Source organism: Lepidothrix coronata, unplaced genomic scaffold (genome assembly GCF_001604755.1).
Source record: "Lepidothrix coronata isolate B3197 unplaced genomic scaffold, Lepidothrix_coronata-1.0 Scaffold132, whole genome shotgun sequence".
Taxonomy (NCBI): Eukaryota; Metazoa; Chordata; class Aves; order Passeriformes; family Pipridae; genus Lepidothrix; species Lepidothrix coronata.
The window spans coordinates 660185-676458 of NW_016690312.1; the positions used below are offsets into that span (position 1 = coordinate 660185).

Here is a 16274-nt window from a genome sequence, read left to right on the forward strand (position 1 = left end):
TCATCCAGTCTGTTTCTGCCTCATCAATTTGTCTTTAATTATATGTCCCTGCTTTTAACATGTTGAAAAGACAACATAGTATATAGTTAAAAAGCACATTTTTGGAAAAATGATCATGCCATGGCTGCAAAATTTGTAGAGAAAGCCCTCTTAGCAGATTGCTTCCTCCAAATGAAGCATGTGTCACTTTTTATTTTTATTTTTCACCGATTAAACAATATGAAAACCATAAAGTGCCATAACGTGGAAGAACTGATCCCAAAAGCTGCACCTTGCATGCCAAACATGGAGAGAGGGATGAACAACTGGCAGCTGCCTGTTTCACCTGTGATAAAAAATAAAAACAGCTGCATCCAAACGGTGCACCACGGGTCACCCATTGGAAAAGCTTAGCAGCCCTATGGATTTCCAAGGGAAATCCTGGTCACAGGGCTTGTACCTCCTTTTACTGGCTGGCAGGAAACATGAGGAAAGAGCGTGGGCAGCAGGAGGGCTGTCTGTGCAGGAGCCACGGGCACGGCTGCCTCTCCTGCCCCGGGAGCGCCCGGCGAGTCCCCGGGCTCGGTTCTGCAGCTCCTCCCTGCTGGCTCCGACTGTGCTGTTATGAGCAGTCCCAGAGGAACAGCAACAGCCCTGCTCCCAGATGGGCACCTTGTGTGTCTTTCTAAACCCCTCGCTGAGCACAGCCCTGAGGCTTTGAGCCCATGAATAGTCCTGCTGGAACCCAGTCTGTTCTGGCACGATACTAAGTAGTGAAAAATGAGAACCAAAGATGACAATTACCACCAGTGCCACGTGGCTTTATTAATTAAAATAAATGCTTTTGCCACACAGCTATGCCAATCCTGTGTTTTTTAGTAACACAGTGAAAGGTGCATCAGAGCACAGGCAGTGGAACTGGGTCCCAAAATGTAACTGGATTTTTTACCAGCAAATTCTTGACCACAGGGGCTCAGCTGCAGCTCAGCAGCAGGTGGCAGGGGGTGATCACTTTGCTTTCCTCGTATTTCTTATTGCAAATGGGACCTGGTCTAAAGGAAAGTTTTTGAAGGTGGTCTTTGTTTACAAAGGGTGTTTTAAGTATGGTAAGACTGTGTAACACTGGTTTGCAGGGAGGATGGGTTGTGGAGAGGTGATGATTCAAAGCAGTTATGTCAGGAAAAGTCTTAAAGATTTGTCCTAAATGGGCCTGGAATATTTGGTGTTGGGGCAACTTGTTTGCTTTTCATGGCTTGCATAGCAGGTTTTTAATCTTCTGCAGTGTACTGGCATTCTAAATTTCTAAAATGCACCAAAGAAAGCTGTGACTCTGACTGATAAGGTTATTAAGGTTATTTAATGGCAACTACATTTATTCAGTGTGTAAAGCAGCCAGAGCTCCAGGCCAGGACCACCAGTGGATGCTTGTATCTTAAATGAATGCAGAGCATTCTCTCTACACATAGGCAAAGTCAGCTTTATTTTCTGTTAAAATTATGGCAGATACTAACTGTATTTTTACTATTTTTTCACCTTAAACCTTTCTCACACCTTTGAAAGTAAAACTAAAAGAAAATGTCACTAAGTTTTTCAGCACTAGCAAAGCCAAATTGTTCTAAGTCCTTGTGCAGGTCCATCTGTGCCTGTTGTGTGCATGTGTATGTAGTATGGATAGACATTTGGAACATGTATTTATTACATATAGTTATTTTTAAATGTCAAGTGCAACTCTAAAGCCCTAGGGGAGTCAGAGTAGCCTTCAAAGCACCTGTGTTACCATCCCAAACACTGTTGTTATAAGGAAACAATCAGGGAACAGGACTCACCCCCTCTCTGGTTCACTACCGTGTTTGGCTACATAGGCAGTGATTTGGATAAAAGGGTACTTTGAACTAAATCCAACTGCAGCAAGGCTGGTACAAGACCAAAATCACACTATCATTTCGTAAATCTGTCCAGTTAGAGCTTTCTAAAAATTGCATTTGACTTCCCAACATAAAGGTTTTCCTTTTGGTCATCTACTCATGGTCTCTGCACGCCCCTGGGGAGGAGGATGCTACGACCACAGTTTCACAGGACAGGCATGAGGGAGGTGTCTTGCCCAAGTTTACAGAAAGGCTGTGATGCCCCAGACAGCTGAAGGTTGTCCCAACCCTGGGCAGGTATTGGCAGCTCTGCCCTTCTCTGCTGGGAATGTCCTGGCAGCTCCTGGGACAGAGAGTGGGTGAGAAACACATAATCCTCATTTGAGAGAGAGTAGCTGAAAAACACCCACTCCCAAACAACAAGGGGTTTATATTTGCTTAATGCTGAGTTTTCAGGTTATTTTTAAAGGAATTATACCCTTGAGCAAATATGGGTTTCTAAAACAATTACTATTATTAGCTTAAAATGTGAAACCATTTTCCCTGGATTTGATTTGTTGAAATGTTTTTGTTTGAAGTAGAGGCAGCATCAAGAAAGAAGATCCCTAGCCAGTTTTTAATTAGTGCCAGAAATGCTACAGTAGCAGTTTTTAACAGTTAGAGTGTTTACATTATTCCACATCCTATAGGACAACTGTGTCCAGGAACTCACAGCCTTTTAGGTTAGACATTACAGCCTCTTCAGGTCACCTCAAGATACAACAGTAATGAAAGCTAGATGAAAGCATATATTTGAAGGAAGAAAAGGCCACACATTGTTGCCTGTAGTCATTGCATGCCTCTGCAAGCAGTGAACACAGAAGGAGCCTGAGAAGGAAAAAGAAAGAGAACCTCTTCCCTCTCAACAAAATTACTACCTCTCAACAGAACTCAAACATCAGAGATCTTTAAATTATGGGTCTAAGCTTTCCCCTTCCCTATTCTCCTGTAATTATTTTTCAATCAGTTGACTTTAATTAACACGTCCTCAGAGAGCAAAGTGGGTGAATGGCAATGGCTGGTTTGAGATGCTGAGCATGTGCTTCCCGAGCCCTCCCAGGCTGGTGGTTGAGTTACAGGAGCAGAGGAACTCTGAAAGCAGTTAGCACTGACTGATAAATGTGAACAAAGTATCCTCATTAAGGAAACATCTGAAAATATCATTTACACTCAAATCACATCATTTTAAATGTGGATGAGAGAAAAATCCCTACAAAAAACCCCAAGTGCAGCTTGAGCTAACAGTTTCTTCAGGCATGTGAGGGAGAGAGATGCTTTATGTGGGAGCCTTGGATTGATCCATGCAGAGTCCTGGCATCTGGGAGGCAGAATTTGGATGAATCCATACCCTTCAACTTGCACTTTGCATTTGAGGTCACATACTTTGACTGTGCTCCTCACAATGGGCAATAACATATTTTTATAATACTTAGCATTACTGAGAGTGCAAGCAGATAAGGCTGCAAGCAGCTTCCAATCTAAAATCCATTTTCAGCTGCCCTGAACCTATTAAACAGATGGAGAGCAGTTCATTAGAACATGCAATAATGAATTGAAACTTCTAACTTTTAAATTATTCTTCCTTTATACATTTCTATGGTGGATAAAACTCCTAGGTATCAATATCTGTTTTCCTAAGCCTTCCCATTACCGTGGTATGCGAATGTTCTGCACTTGAAAGCAGCAGAAGTATGAGTATGCATGGATAGTAATTAGCACTCAGATAGCACTTTCCAGTTCAAAGACATTCATTAATCACCACAGTACTCCTATGAATTGTGAGCTGAGGAAGTATCAGCATCAGGTAGGAGAATAGGTGTTGCATCATTAAAGCAAGACTTTTAAGGAAAGTTTTAGGTAAAAAAAAACCCAAATATTTGTGGCAAATACTTGCATATTATAACAAAATTTTCAGGCACCAAATCTTTTCTTTACAAACACAAAAGCAGAACTAGTGCCCCCTGCTCCTAACCAGTATTGAAAGACCCTGCAAAGATTTAAATAAATCTTCTGAAAAGAGTGGCTCTGAAAGTAGTGCTGTGTAGGTTCTGCTTTTCAGCAATCACCTCCTGTAAGCCTAATGACCAAACACTTTCACTGTGAGCAATCTGATGTTATGATACAGGATCAGTCCAAGAAAGACAACGGGACAGTTTTCTACCAACACCTCTGTTGTTTCATTCCTAATCAGGTGGGTCAGCCAGGCTGCACTTGGGGTGCACATGGCTGTTTGTTCACTCATGAGTTTTGTGGACATAACATGACATGACATGCTCTCTCCCTTGTCTGCTGCCAACAACTCTGTGTGAAGAACGGTGGTAAGATAAAATCTAAGGGCATGGTGTAATTCTTGGGTAGAAAGTCAGGAGCTTTCTAGATCTACCTAGAACTGAATCTTTCCCTAACAGTAGCTACACTGATGCATCAAAGGAAAGTAAAAGAAAACCCCGCGGAGCAAAGAAGCAGGGTAAGTTGCCCCAGGAAAAGGTCTGTTGATCTCTAGCTGAGGTCAGCTTTTTATGAGGGTAGCACATCTGAGACTGGCTGTCTTAGGAAAGCACAATGTCAAGATATGCAGTTTTCACAGCACTGCCAACAATTGCTTAACAAGAACTTGGTCCTCTGCAGAGAGCAAGAGGGACTGGATGTGGCATCAGTGCCATGGTCTGGGAACCACAGTGGGGTTGGACCAAGGGTTGGACTTGATGATCTCGGAGGTCCCTTCCAACCCAGGTGGTTCTATGATACTATGACAGGGGGCCCAAGGCAGCTACAGCCCCTCCTTTCTCTCTGCTGGCTGCTCACAGGGACCCACCCTGCTGAACCCAAGCTGCCTGGCCCTCTGTGCAGGTGGTGCTGGGATGCTTTCTCTCTGCCGGAGAGCTGGTGACCAGCCTAGTTAAATTATCCTGAAGATGAAAGGCACTGTGCCTAGATGAGAGCAAAAGAGGCTTTTTTCTGTGGAACCAGGGGAAGGGAAGGACCAAGGTAGGCCAGAGACCCTGTAAAGCTCCTGCTCACTGCAGGCTTCACTGCAAGGTGCCAGTGCAGCTCCCAGTGAACGAAGAAACACAGACTAATGCCAGCCCCACCGTTATGTATTATTGCCATACACATCAGCAAGTCAACAGAACACCCAAATTCTTTGCAAACATCTCCTGATTGCTAAATTGGACAATTACAAATCACCTATGAATGAATGTAAATGCCGAGTTCACACGTACATGGTAAACCAACTTAATTTCTCATGCTGTGTGAGCTTCAGCTGCTATTCCTGCAGCTGATAGCAGGATGGTGGTTCAGAGCCGAGCCAGAGCCTGCTGTGTATCCAAAGGGAGCAGCAGGATGCAGGTGCCTTTTGAAAGCAGGGATTCCTGCGTTTGCACTTTGTGTGCTGGCGGATAAGCAGGTACTGAGCAGCAGAGATTAGCTCGGGCACTCCCACTGCTCTGGTTGTGCCATTCATGAGAGGCAAACTGGGAAGTCTCCCTGCTGCTGTGGGACTCTGTGGAGGCACCAGCGTCCAGGTTCTCCATGCAGAGAAACGTGGCACTGCACGGGCACGGCCTCAGCGGTGCCCTCTGTCCTTGCTGACCTGTCCCCAGTGAAGGGCACACGTCGGCTGCTCGGACTGACAGCTCAGAGAGAGATGCTTATTACTGTAGAAATGTTTTTATAAGTCAAGATTTGCCTGACAGCAGTAAAAACTCCATCTGAAATTTCAGCACTCCTGTAGCTGGCCTGGGGTAGTTTTTCATTGGGACCTGTTGGCAGCTGGGAGTTTTTTCTTCAGCTGGTTTTTGTTTTGTGCATTCTGAAAGGGCACCATAATGGAGCACTTACTTTATGTGTTATTAAGATAATTTTACTCAGATTGTCTACTATAGTCAGAAACTGTGGTAGTCATACCAGGCAATTAGCTGAATTTAAAAAAGGGAATAATATTCTTACAAGAATATAGGAAAAAGAATATTATTGCTGAAGTGATCATTAGCTGCTTCTACGAGGTGTGTGAACTCTGCAGCTGAGCCAAGCATGTGTTTCCTTGCTTCAAAGCACTTACAGACACAGGGCACTGAGTTTTCCCATCACTCGAGTGTCCACTCTCTGCTTTACCCCTGACTTCTAGACCATGCTTGTCATAACATTTACAGAAGAAAAAAGGATTTGTAAACATTATTCACATTCACCAGTAAAACTTTTTATAGCAGTTTTACAAAAGCAAGCACTGGTACTAGAGGTGGAGATATTAGAAGTCGTATTATTCTGTTACTGTCACGATTTCTCTTTGGAAATAGGAAATGCAAATGAATCCCAAGTATTATGCCCCAAATCCTTTAGCTTCTTTAGCATAGAAAGAAGTAGAAAACTATTAATCCCGTGGCTGCTTCCATTCATCGGATGTTCGTTGGGTGCTGGATTTTCTGTCACTGTATTCTTGCTCAATGGAAAAAATCTTTGATTTTCCTTGAGATTTGGAAAGGAAAAATTTGTTTCCAGATGATATTTAAAATAAAAACATTTTGTCTGGCTCATATCAACTTCATATATAATCATGTGCTTCTCTGTGTAATAACAGAAAAGAAACATTGTGAAGAAGGGTGAAATATGAAATTTAAAGTTGAATCTGTTAAAAATGTCCTGCCCCTGAAATGTCCCCAAAATTCTTTCCTGAAAAGATCTGGATTCACATTTTCCTTTTATATGTGGAAAGGAATTAAACCTGCTTCAATGAAATCACCAGTGGAGTTAAAGGTTCCCTGACGCCAAAATCCTTGGAAATCAGAAGTGAACTAGTTGAATGGAGAGGGGTGGCTCAGCCTGATACCAGTTGGAGTCCGAAGGACGCTGGGGAACCCTCACCCCAGGACTCCAGTGGGCATCTCCCGAGCTGCCCATCAGCGCTGCCAGATGCACAGACCAGCTGGGCAGTTTGAACTCAGGAAGGGCAAGCACCCCTGCCCTGTGTCACTTTGTGCAGCACTGCTTTGTGCTGTTTCCCTAAGAGGCAGAGGCAGGAACTGGCAGTCGGGTGCGTGGGACCTGCTGACCTGCCCGATGAGCTGACACCTCTCCCTCCCTGCAGCCTAATTAGCCTCTGCTGCATCCCAGCCATCCTGAGCTGACCACCTCTGTGATGTGCCAGGAAATTAGGCAGAACTTATTGCCTATTAAGGGCTCCATTCTCCAGTCACCGGTGTCATTACACGTCTCAGCTTTCAGCAACTCCTCCGATTATGCAAAATGGGGATTTCTTGACAGGAAGAGAATCTTGAAAATTACAGGATCCTCTTTTGCTCACATATACATTAAGCCATATACTGAAAAGAGTGGGGAAAGGTGGGGGTTAGAGGCTTTCTCTTATTCTAGTGAAACTTGTTTTGTCAGGTATTAGTGAGTCCCTCACACACACCAGTTTTGTCCTTTGGACCCACACATGGCTACGAAGTATGGTAAACCCATACAACGTGCCAGAGCCTGAATTCTGGCATAACTGCAGCTGTGACGTTGTTTTTTGTGGCTGAAGTCAGAATGAGAGTGTATGACCCCTTTTCCCCATTCCAAAACCCCTGGCAAAGCTGCTAAAGCTGCTCCTCTCATTCCCATCACATGTTGCCATGGGAAGCGGGCACTTCAGGTTTCCACTTTCATCTACAATTTAAGACCAAAAGGGACAGCACTCGGTAAACAACCAAAATAATCCTTTCAAAGTCAAGAAGATTTCTTTCCTATCTTTCTGGGTGCGAATTGTAGCAGGAGTCATGTGTTACTAATCTCCTCAGTACTGCAGCAGGGCCTCGGCAAGTCAACACACACACCTCTCCAAGATCCTCCAGGGGTTATAATCCTGTTCCTAAACTGGACCATAATCTCTAAAGCAGTTTGCATTTGAAATGAAAAAAAGTTTTTTTCACTTTGTTTCAAACTGACATGTCACAGGAACTGCACAGTGACAGTGTAAACAGCGTCAATAATGGACTTGTCCAGCTTTTCTCCACACCAGAGGGGAAGGCACACAATTTGCATGGCAGATCCCACACGTTGGCAGCCCAGCCTTCCCAGGCACTGCCTGGCAGCAGGATTTATAGGGATGTTGTCCCACGTACAATATTACATATAAACAACTGTGTGGAAAGCAATGAACTGCCTTGTATATAAATACAGCAAAAGGTTCCTAGTTATTCAGAAGCCCACTTGGTTCTTGTTAAGGCCTGATTTGAAATGCTTCCCTTCCCCTCCACTTGCCTCAATCTCTCTTCTATTTAAAGTAACTCTCACATTTTCAAAGGGTTTTTTAGATGATTGCACCATCATATAACAGTGGTTATACTCTTCTTCAGTTGTCCTGCTTCATTTGTCTCTTCCATAGGTTTCCTGGGTATTCCAAATGAAAATGCCTTCTTTCAGAAGATACAATGCACCTGGAGTAAGCTGGATTTCCAGAGCAATTACCCCAAACATCTTTCCTCCTTTATGTCAGTATGAAGCAAATGTAAATTAGATTTTTTCCTTCATAATTTAATTTTTCTGTGCAGCTTTTAGATGTGTTGTGATAAGGACAAAAAGATGACAAAACTGAAAAATTTTATGAACTGCTTATATATATATTTAGAGAGAGAGAGAGAGAGAGAGAGAGATATTCCTATATATATGTGTGTGTGCGTTTGTAAAAACTTGATCAATATGTTCCTATCCATTGGGCAAAAGTTTTATTCCCATGCCAAACCTCTTGATATCCTGAAATTTTGAATAGTTTTTATAACATTAATTTTAGGTGGCTCTATGTATATGTATGTGTGGGGCCCTCTCCTTCCATATTGTGGCTTAACTGTGCCATATGTAACACAGTTTGTGTAATACAGCATGGAGGTTTGTGATTCCTCAGTGGTATTTCCTTTTCCTAAAAGTGTCTGAAGTGGAGATTCTGTGTCTCGGAGCCATAAACAAGCAAGAAAACCAGGAAAACTGTGAAATGGCCCCGGTAACCTTGGAATTAAAAACCTTTGTCAGAAGTAAGGGTGGTTTTAGTTGTGGCAGTTTGAGCCACATTAGAAATCCAAAATCCAATTTTCAGGCTTCCCCCCACCCATTCCCACAATTTATCCTAACACCAGAGAGAAACTTTCAGACCAGAGGCTTCTGTAGGGGAAGGGGGAAGTATATACATTTGTTTACACAAATAAATACTATACAAACTAAAGGCACCTATATATATATTACATTTCTATCATTCAGTCCTTTCAAGCCCCTCCTTTAACTTTAGTCCAGGAGCAGCTTTTCAAGGCTGATATGTAACACAGTCTGCCGTGGGAGTGTTCTGGGCTCCTGAACACTCCCCCTCACCAAGTTCTAGTTGTTTGTTGCAGTCTCTCCTCCTCATGAAGTCCAAGAAGATAGCTTTGAGTCCTTGCTCTTCTGCTGCTGTGTGATGTCTCTCTCTCGGTTCGTAGATGTCTCTACCTCGGTTCGTAGGCACTGCAGTGTAGTTCAGCTTATCAAGCGTCCACATCCTGGAATGTTGATTTCTCCTCGGGTTTTCGGTCGTCCTGCATTTTAGTTCACGGCAGAGACATCCTCCGGGCCCCTCTCTCTCTCTCTGGGGTCCATCTCCAATTCTTGCCTGGGATTTTCTCTCCCTAGCAATCGAGCCTCCTCCGGCCCGTCCACTTGGCTCTGCTCCAATGCTGATCCTCGCATCCACTCCCACTGAACAGCGAGAGGGAAAACAGCCCCCTTCTGCAGCCTGGCTGCAAAGGTGGGGGGAAAGAAGAAGAGGGCCTGGACACAGGGCCTGCCTCTCTCTCTCCCACTTACCGGTTGTTTGTGAGTCGCATCCCTCACAAACATACACTCATTCCAATGCTGTCTCCAACTCTGGCCTAGGCAGAGTTAGGGGGGCCTCAGGGCTCCCCTCTTCCCCCCAGAGGGGGAGAGAGGGAGCCCAGCCCCCCCTGGCCTTCTACACCTACACGCAACAGACACCAACAGCAAAACAACCAAGACTGAACTGCCAGCAGCTTCTGGTGCTGTGATATATGATTTTGAGCAAAAGTGAACAACATGGACGGTGACTGGCTCCCCAGGGAACACTGCCCTGGCACCCGATCACCCCTGAGCCCCTCGAACTCTCAAGGGGGGCCAATTTCAAACTATGACACTGCACTTGGGGAAACAAAACACAGCAAAATTTCTGTAAAAGCAGAAAGAAAACCAACTCCTGGCTCACACTGCGTGGGTTCATGGTGATGCTACTACAAGAAGAAGAAAACAGTCCTCATTGAAATGGCACATTTTGCTGTGGCAGTGGAGAGGGCTCCTTTATGGGTTCTAACAACTTTTGCAATGGTGTGCATTTGACTGTTCTCACCTAACACCGCCTCTTAATCCTCTAGCTGTGATGACTAATTTGTTTCTTATTGAAATTTGCTTTCTCCCCAATGAAAGATTACCATCTGTTTAGTCAAGGTGCTTTTTCTCTTAAACTGTGTCAGAGCTAATTATTTCCTCTTGTTCTTCACTTGGACAGTTAAAACACATCAGCCAATTGAAAGGACACATTCTATAAGTAGATCTACTTGGGAAACTATTTACTTGGGATATAGTGGAAAGCAAACCAAAACAAATTTTATTTTGAAGTGCAATTTCTAAACAATAGAGTTTTTATTTTTAGTTCAGTTATCATGTTCCTGCAGCACACAAAGGGAAGCTGCACTGGGCTTGGTCAGCTGGCTGGGTGCAGAGCTGTGACGTGCCACCCTCTGCATGGACTGGCAGGCCTGGAGCAGGGACTGAGCCTCTCCTGCTCACATGCCTTGTGGGACCAAAGGGCAGATCTGCTGCAAACTGAGAGATCTCCCAGGTGTGTGTTAGGGAAGAGAAATATCTGGAGGCTTTGCCGTCCCTTAAGGAGGAGTGAAATGGTTCTGTGTGATGGTGAGTGAGGGCAGGTGCATGTGGAGGCTGGTGGAGCTGCAGAGGGGCAGAGCTGTGACCGGGTCAGGAGCCTCCTGGGGAAGCAAAATGAGCATTTGGGGTAGAGAGTGCTTGCTGAAAGGGAAAGGTTATTGGTGTTATACAGGAGCACTGCTTACACAGGGTGGTGAGCATTTGCCCTGCCCTTGCGCTCCTTGGTTTCCAACAGTTTTGCATTTTGGCAAGGTCAGCTTTGGGGAAGGGGGCAATACCACCCAGAGCTACAGCACAGTCTACCTGGAGTGGCAGGAGGCAGAGCTGCCCACAGAGCCACGGAGGGACAGGCACAGGCTGTGTTCAGAAATGTGGCTGTCCCATTAGGAGGTGGTTGCAGTACCTGTACACGGGGTACGAAAGGAGGTGCAAGGTTGTCTGGCAAAGTACCACAGGTCCCGTTCACGCAGAGGAGCAGCCCCCAGTGTGATGGTCACTGTACAAGGAACTTGGACTCCTACATGTGATGTACTTCTAGTCCTTCCTTTTCTGTAAGTTAATCTGCACCAGAATTTCAGACACTCCAAAATTCAGAGCAGTCAGAGGGAACACGTGGATTTCAGAGCAGCTACTCAGCCTTTTAAACAGAATGCAATTTTCAATATTGAGCTGTAATGACTCCCGAATAGGCATGAAATCTCTTTAAAATCAGTTCTGTAATGCTGGTGCAGTGGGAGAATATTGCTATTTGTTTTGCTGTTATTCAATTATTTTTAAGCACCTTTTGTGTGATTTGCAGTAAGAACAGATAAGGCAAGTAGCTGGTAGGCACACTTGTGTGCTGCAAATATCGGAGATCATTAAATGTCACTGGGAAACTTCCTGTTGTTCCATTGATACTCTGTAGGAATGGATATACTCCACTGACTCGATGCATTTGACATCAGACTCGGTTTGTAACTCCATCCTTTCTCAGCTCCTGCATTCAGTGAGGGGAAGGTAGACATGGCCTAAAAACTTCAGTCCTTTCCTCCTTCTTTTTGCTGTAATGTGGACAGGCAGAATGGTGCCTGCTCCAGGAAATGGAACAACTGTAAAAGTATTTGTGACACAGAGGAATCCTCCAGGGGAGGAAAAAGGGCATTGTGGTATTCCTCTCCCCAGCACCACTGCTCTGGCTGTACTGCTGAGCCACCTACCAGCATGCTGCTGAACTGGGCCCAGGTATTGAAGCAGCAAACATAATACAAATCAGGGATCTTTCCATATTTGGTGTGAGCAGCCCTGTGGCACGCAGGGTTATTTGAACACCGGGGATGGCTCTCAGCGTGGGCATTGTCATCCCCTCCCTGTGCCTGCACCATCTCTCCTGTGGGTTCACACTGATCGAGTTCTGGCCGAGGGCTCGGACATCACTGCAAACACAGACACCTGCATTTGGTACTGAAAGTGAGGCATTCACATCCAGAAGAACCTGGAAGGAACTAGACTGGAATGTAGAAGGAACCAGATTGAAATCTGGTTGGAAGGAGATGATCTTTCAGGTCCCTTCCAACCCAAACCATTCGATGATTCTATGGTTCTATGACTGAAGCACAAAGAAATTACTGTTAGTTTTCCATAATCCCTCACATTTAATGGTTCTATAAAAGGTGCAATAGAATGAAGATACGGTGTTGTGTGCCTACTCCCTCTGTGTGCTTTCCACTGGGAGCTGTCCCACATAAATATTTTTATTAAGCTACCCAAATTTAAAATCAAGACCCTAAAAATAAAATAGTTCCTGACCTTGTAGTTCATTTATAATTAAAACCTGTTCCAGTGTTGTTCATATAAATAATAGATACCTGTTTTCACAGATCAATGCCTTCTCTTGCTTTATAAGAAATATTTTGAAGTAAAATTACTGTGCCTTTAATTTTAAGAGGAAAATTCGATGTGTTAGCAACTATGGGTTGATCTCTGTACATTTTTCAATTGTAAATTGCACTTCAAAAATGCAAACAATTATTAATATTGATTTGGACTAAAACAATATTGAATTTCAATATATTTTGGGCTCTTTTATGAATTACCCTGCACAGCCAGCGTGATTATGATGGAAGAGTATTTGCACGCTCAATTTCTTTTCAGCAAGAAACCTTGAAGAGTGCTAGTTGTGCTCAGGCTGATAATGATAAACCCATGCATACAAGGAAAATCAGACTACCTTAAAAATATCAACTGAAGCATAGTAAATTAATATTTCATCCTATACATGCAGTTCTTATATCATGCTAGCTGAACTTTCGTTATTAACAAATAGCGAGAATTCAGTTGGAATGCAGCTCACTGCCTGAGCTCTGTTTTGGTTGTGCATCGCATGCAATTATAAAATGATGTCAATCCATCACTGCAATTTCCTGCGACTAAGCAAAGAGATGAATATATTCATGTCCTAGAATGCTGTAAGACACCAATATATTTAAGGGCCATTAAACCCGTGTTTCTACGCTGTGGCTGGAATAAACATTTCACAGCTCTGTTGGTAGAGGGTTTTGAGCTTTTCTTCTGATCTCAACTGCAATTTCAAGGCCTGTTTGTTACCTGCTTACTCAGGCACCCCAGCATCTCCCCCAAGGCCTCACCTTCCCCATGGGATGTGGCAGTGGCCATGGCCAGCCAGGTCACTCCACAGTGACCTCATCACACACACGGGAGGGGCAGCAGGAGAGTCTGTGACACGTGTGCAGAATTGTCTGGAAAACAGAAACCCCTTCTCCCCAGGGAAAAGAGGTGTATTGAGTCAGGATGAAATGTCAAAGTGACATTTTTGTAGAAGTGGATTTGCAGAAAAATCTAATTTCTTGGGCTCTGAAGTGGCATTTCCATTGTGTGTGGCTGCTAACCACTGTGAGGGAGCTGTGCAGCAAGCTTGGGAAGGGCTCTCTAGGCATGTGGAGGGCTCTGATCCTTCCCACTCCATCCTCCTCCTCTGCCTTTGCAGCCGTGGCATTGCAGGAGGACAGAGAGCTGGGGACTGTTAACCTCCAGCAGCCTGCCTGGGAAGCAGCTGTTAAACTCCCATTTTGCTGTAAGTGGATCTGAAGAGTGTGTAGCAGACAGCAGCTGGGCCAGCCTTTGTTTTCATTCTCCCGGGGAAAAATGTATTTTTCCAAACTTTCTTTCTCCACAAGAAAACTTTGGTTCTGAGAAAAGGGCATTTTCTTACTGAAAAACCTTCTGCTGGAGAATTCCCCAACCAGCTCTTTTTCAGGAACTTACTCCCACAGACTGAAAATAACCCAAACTTGGTAACTTCCCAGTCATGTTACAAAAGCTAATGTTTTGCTATAGTCCCTGGAGACGATGGAGTTGTGCTACTCAGATTAGGAAAAGGGTAGTAGCCAGCCAGCAAGCATCTGCAGGACTGGTTTAAACACTGCTGGCTCTTAAATCAATCATAGGTAATGAACGATTAATAATATTAAGGCACTTAACCTTGAATAGTGTTGTAATTACTTTGATTATGAAATAAAATCCAGAAAGCATTTATGGCATTTACTATTTTTAAACCTAATTATTTTGGAGAGCTCCATTCAAGACTTTTGAACACTTGAAATCAGTAAAACAGAAAAATTAAATGATGCATGATTTTTCCTTTACCTGACCCAGGTGCTCTCTTTAGTGTGATTTCTCTCTCCTATGGGTTGAGCAGTAGGTAGGTGACAGCAAGTGCCCTTGTGTTGCTTCATTTCATAGGTAACCTTATTTCACCATTTTATGCTCAGATGTCCATAAAAGTGTAGCCACCCCTCTGTTATTTCACCTTATAAAGTGTTGTGGTTTTGATTAGAGCAAGTCAATTTTCTTTGCCAAAATGGCTTTTTAACAAAACGATACCTTTCTGAAAATGCATTCCTTGGTCACAATTTTGTGATGTAAGTGGTGCTTTCCTTGACAAAGTTAAGTTCTGTGGCCTGTATTGCCAAAATTAATATTGAAAATGTTACTATAATTTTATAACACGTAGACCCTGCATGGTAAATATATTGATGCAAAGCACTCTTAAGGACTCCAGAATTACATTGTTACAAAACACTCTTAAGGACTCCAGAATTACATTGTTACAAAACACTCTTAAGGACTCCAGCCTCCAGGAAAAAACTTGGAGCTGTTTGCTGCAGTAAATGCACACCATAACACTTCTCAGCAGAGGGAAGTCTGGTTTTTAAGAAGGAACAGTACCCTTCCTGTTAATATGGAGATCCTGCCCAGTCACTCCATACTTTTTAGCTGGATTAAGTTAAGGCACACAACAGATTTTGTGCTTTCTGACCTCAACAAGTGTAGCCGATGGAGCCAATTCTGGGCTGCCTGGCAGCAACTCACAGGAGCTGGTTTAAAGAGGAGCTCTCAGGTGGTGGGCTCTGTTCACACCAGAGGGATGTGCTACTGATAACGACACAGCCTGGATTTACTGAGGTGTATTTCTCAAGGAATTCCTTTCACCCTCCTGGTTTTGCTCAAGTTCACTGAAAGCAACTTCTGGCTCCTTAGCAATTTTCCTTTCAGAGTGATGCCTCTACTCAACCTGGCAAGATGGAAATATCCAGAGCCTGAAATGTACCTTTTAGTAATCATTATGTGTTCTGCTGCCTCATCAGATGACAGTTCATGGTCGTGTGACTCCAACAGAGGAAAAACAGCGTAGGATTTGAGGAAAATACAATTTAAGTCAAATCAGACATTATTTCTACCCCCCTAATTATCAGTGTGTGGGCTGACTACTGGCACTGAGCTGTGACTAGCACCAAAACTTCGCTGCGCTGCTCTGGGTGTCACATCTTGCTGTAAAAGCTTAATTTAACAAAGTGCAGAAGCCAGTAGAGGTTCCAGACAGCAATGTTGCAGCTCTGCAGCCCCCTTCAGGGCTAACAGTGACTGGAGCTTGTGTACGTGCTCCACAGGCAAAATGACAGCTTTGCCCAAATACTGTCTTGCTGGGGCTGGACCAGTGTCAGATCCCCAAAATACTCAGTGTGACAGAGGCATTAAGAGCACCATTTTAGATTTCATTCTGGACTTCCACAGTTTCCACTCTATTACTTTTCTTCCAAATTGCTAATATATTTTATTGGTGGCTTTTACAGGTGAATTTTGCACCCTTTTTCAGTAGCATCATGACTGCATTATTACTAAATGTTACGTTGCAAGACAGGGAGGACCTGAGATCTCTTCAAACCATTAGCTCTGGTTTAAAAACACTTCCAGCACACACTGTGCGAAGAAAACACTTTAAAGCTTCTTTGCCCCACAAGTAAGCTGTCACCACAGAATCATAATTGTGTATAAAATACTTGAGATCAGTAAAACAGATTGAATTCAAAGCACCAAGGCTAACACAAGTAAACTGTGCATCTTATGGCTAACGGTTGTGGTGTATTTGTGTTTCAGAGACCTACTGAAACATTAAAAAAGCTATTTTGGCTTGAACCATTAGTG

At 43.8% G+C, this 16274-nt stretch overlaps 1 protein-coding gene across 1 annotated transcript in view; it reads right to left on the reverse strand.

Moving 5' to 3' along the window:
- Positions 1–16274, reverse strand: part of CHST8 (carbohydrate sulfotransferase 8) — a 175260-nt gene that overhangs the window by 132373 nt on the left and 26613 nt on the right. The gene's annotated exons all lie outside the window — the stretch shown is intronic.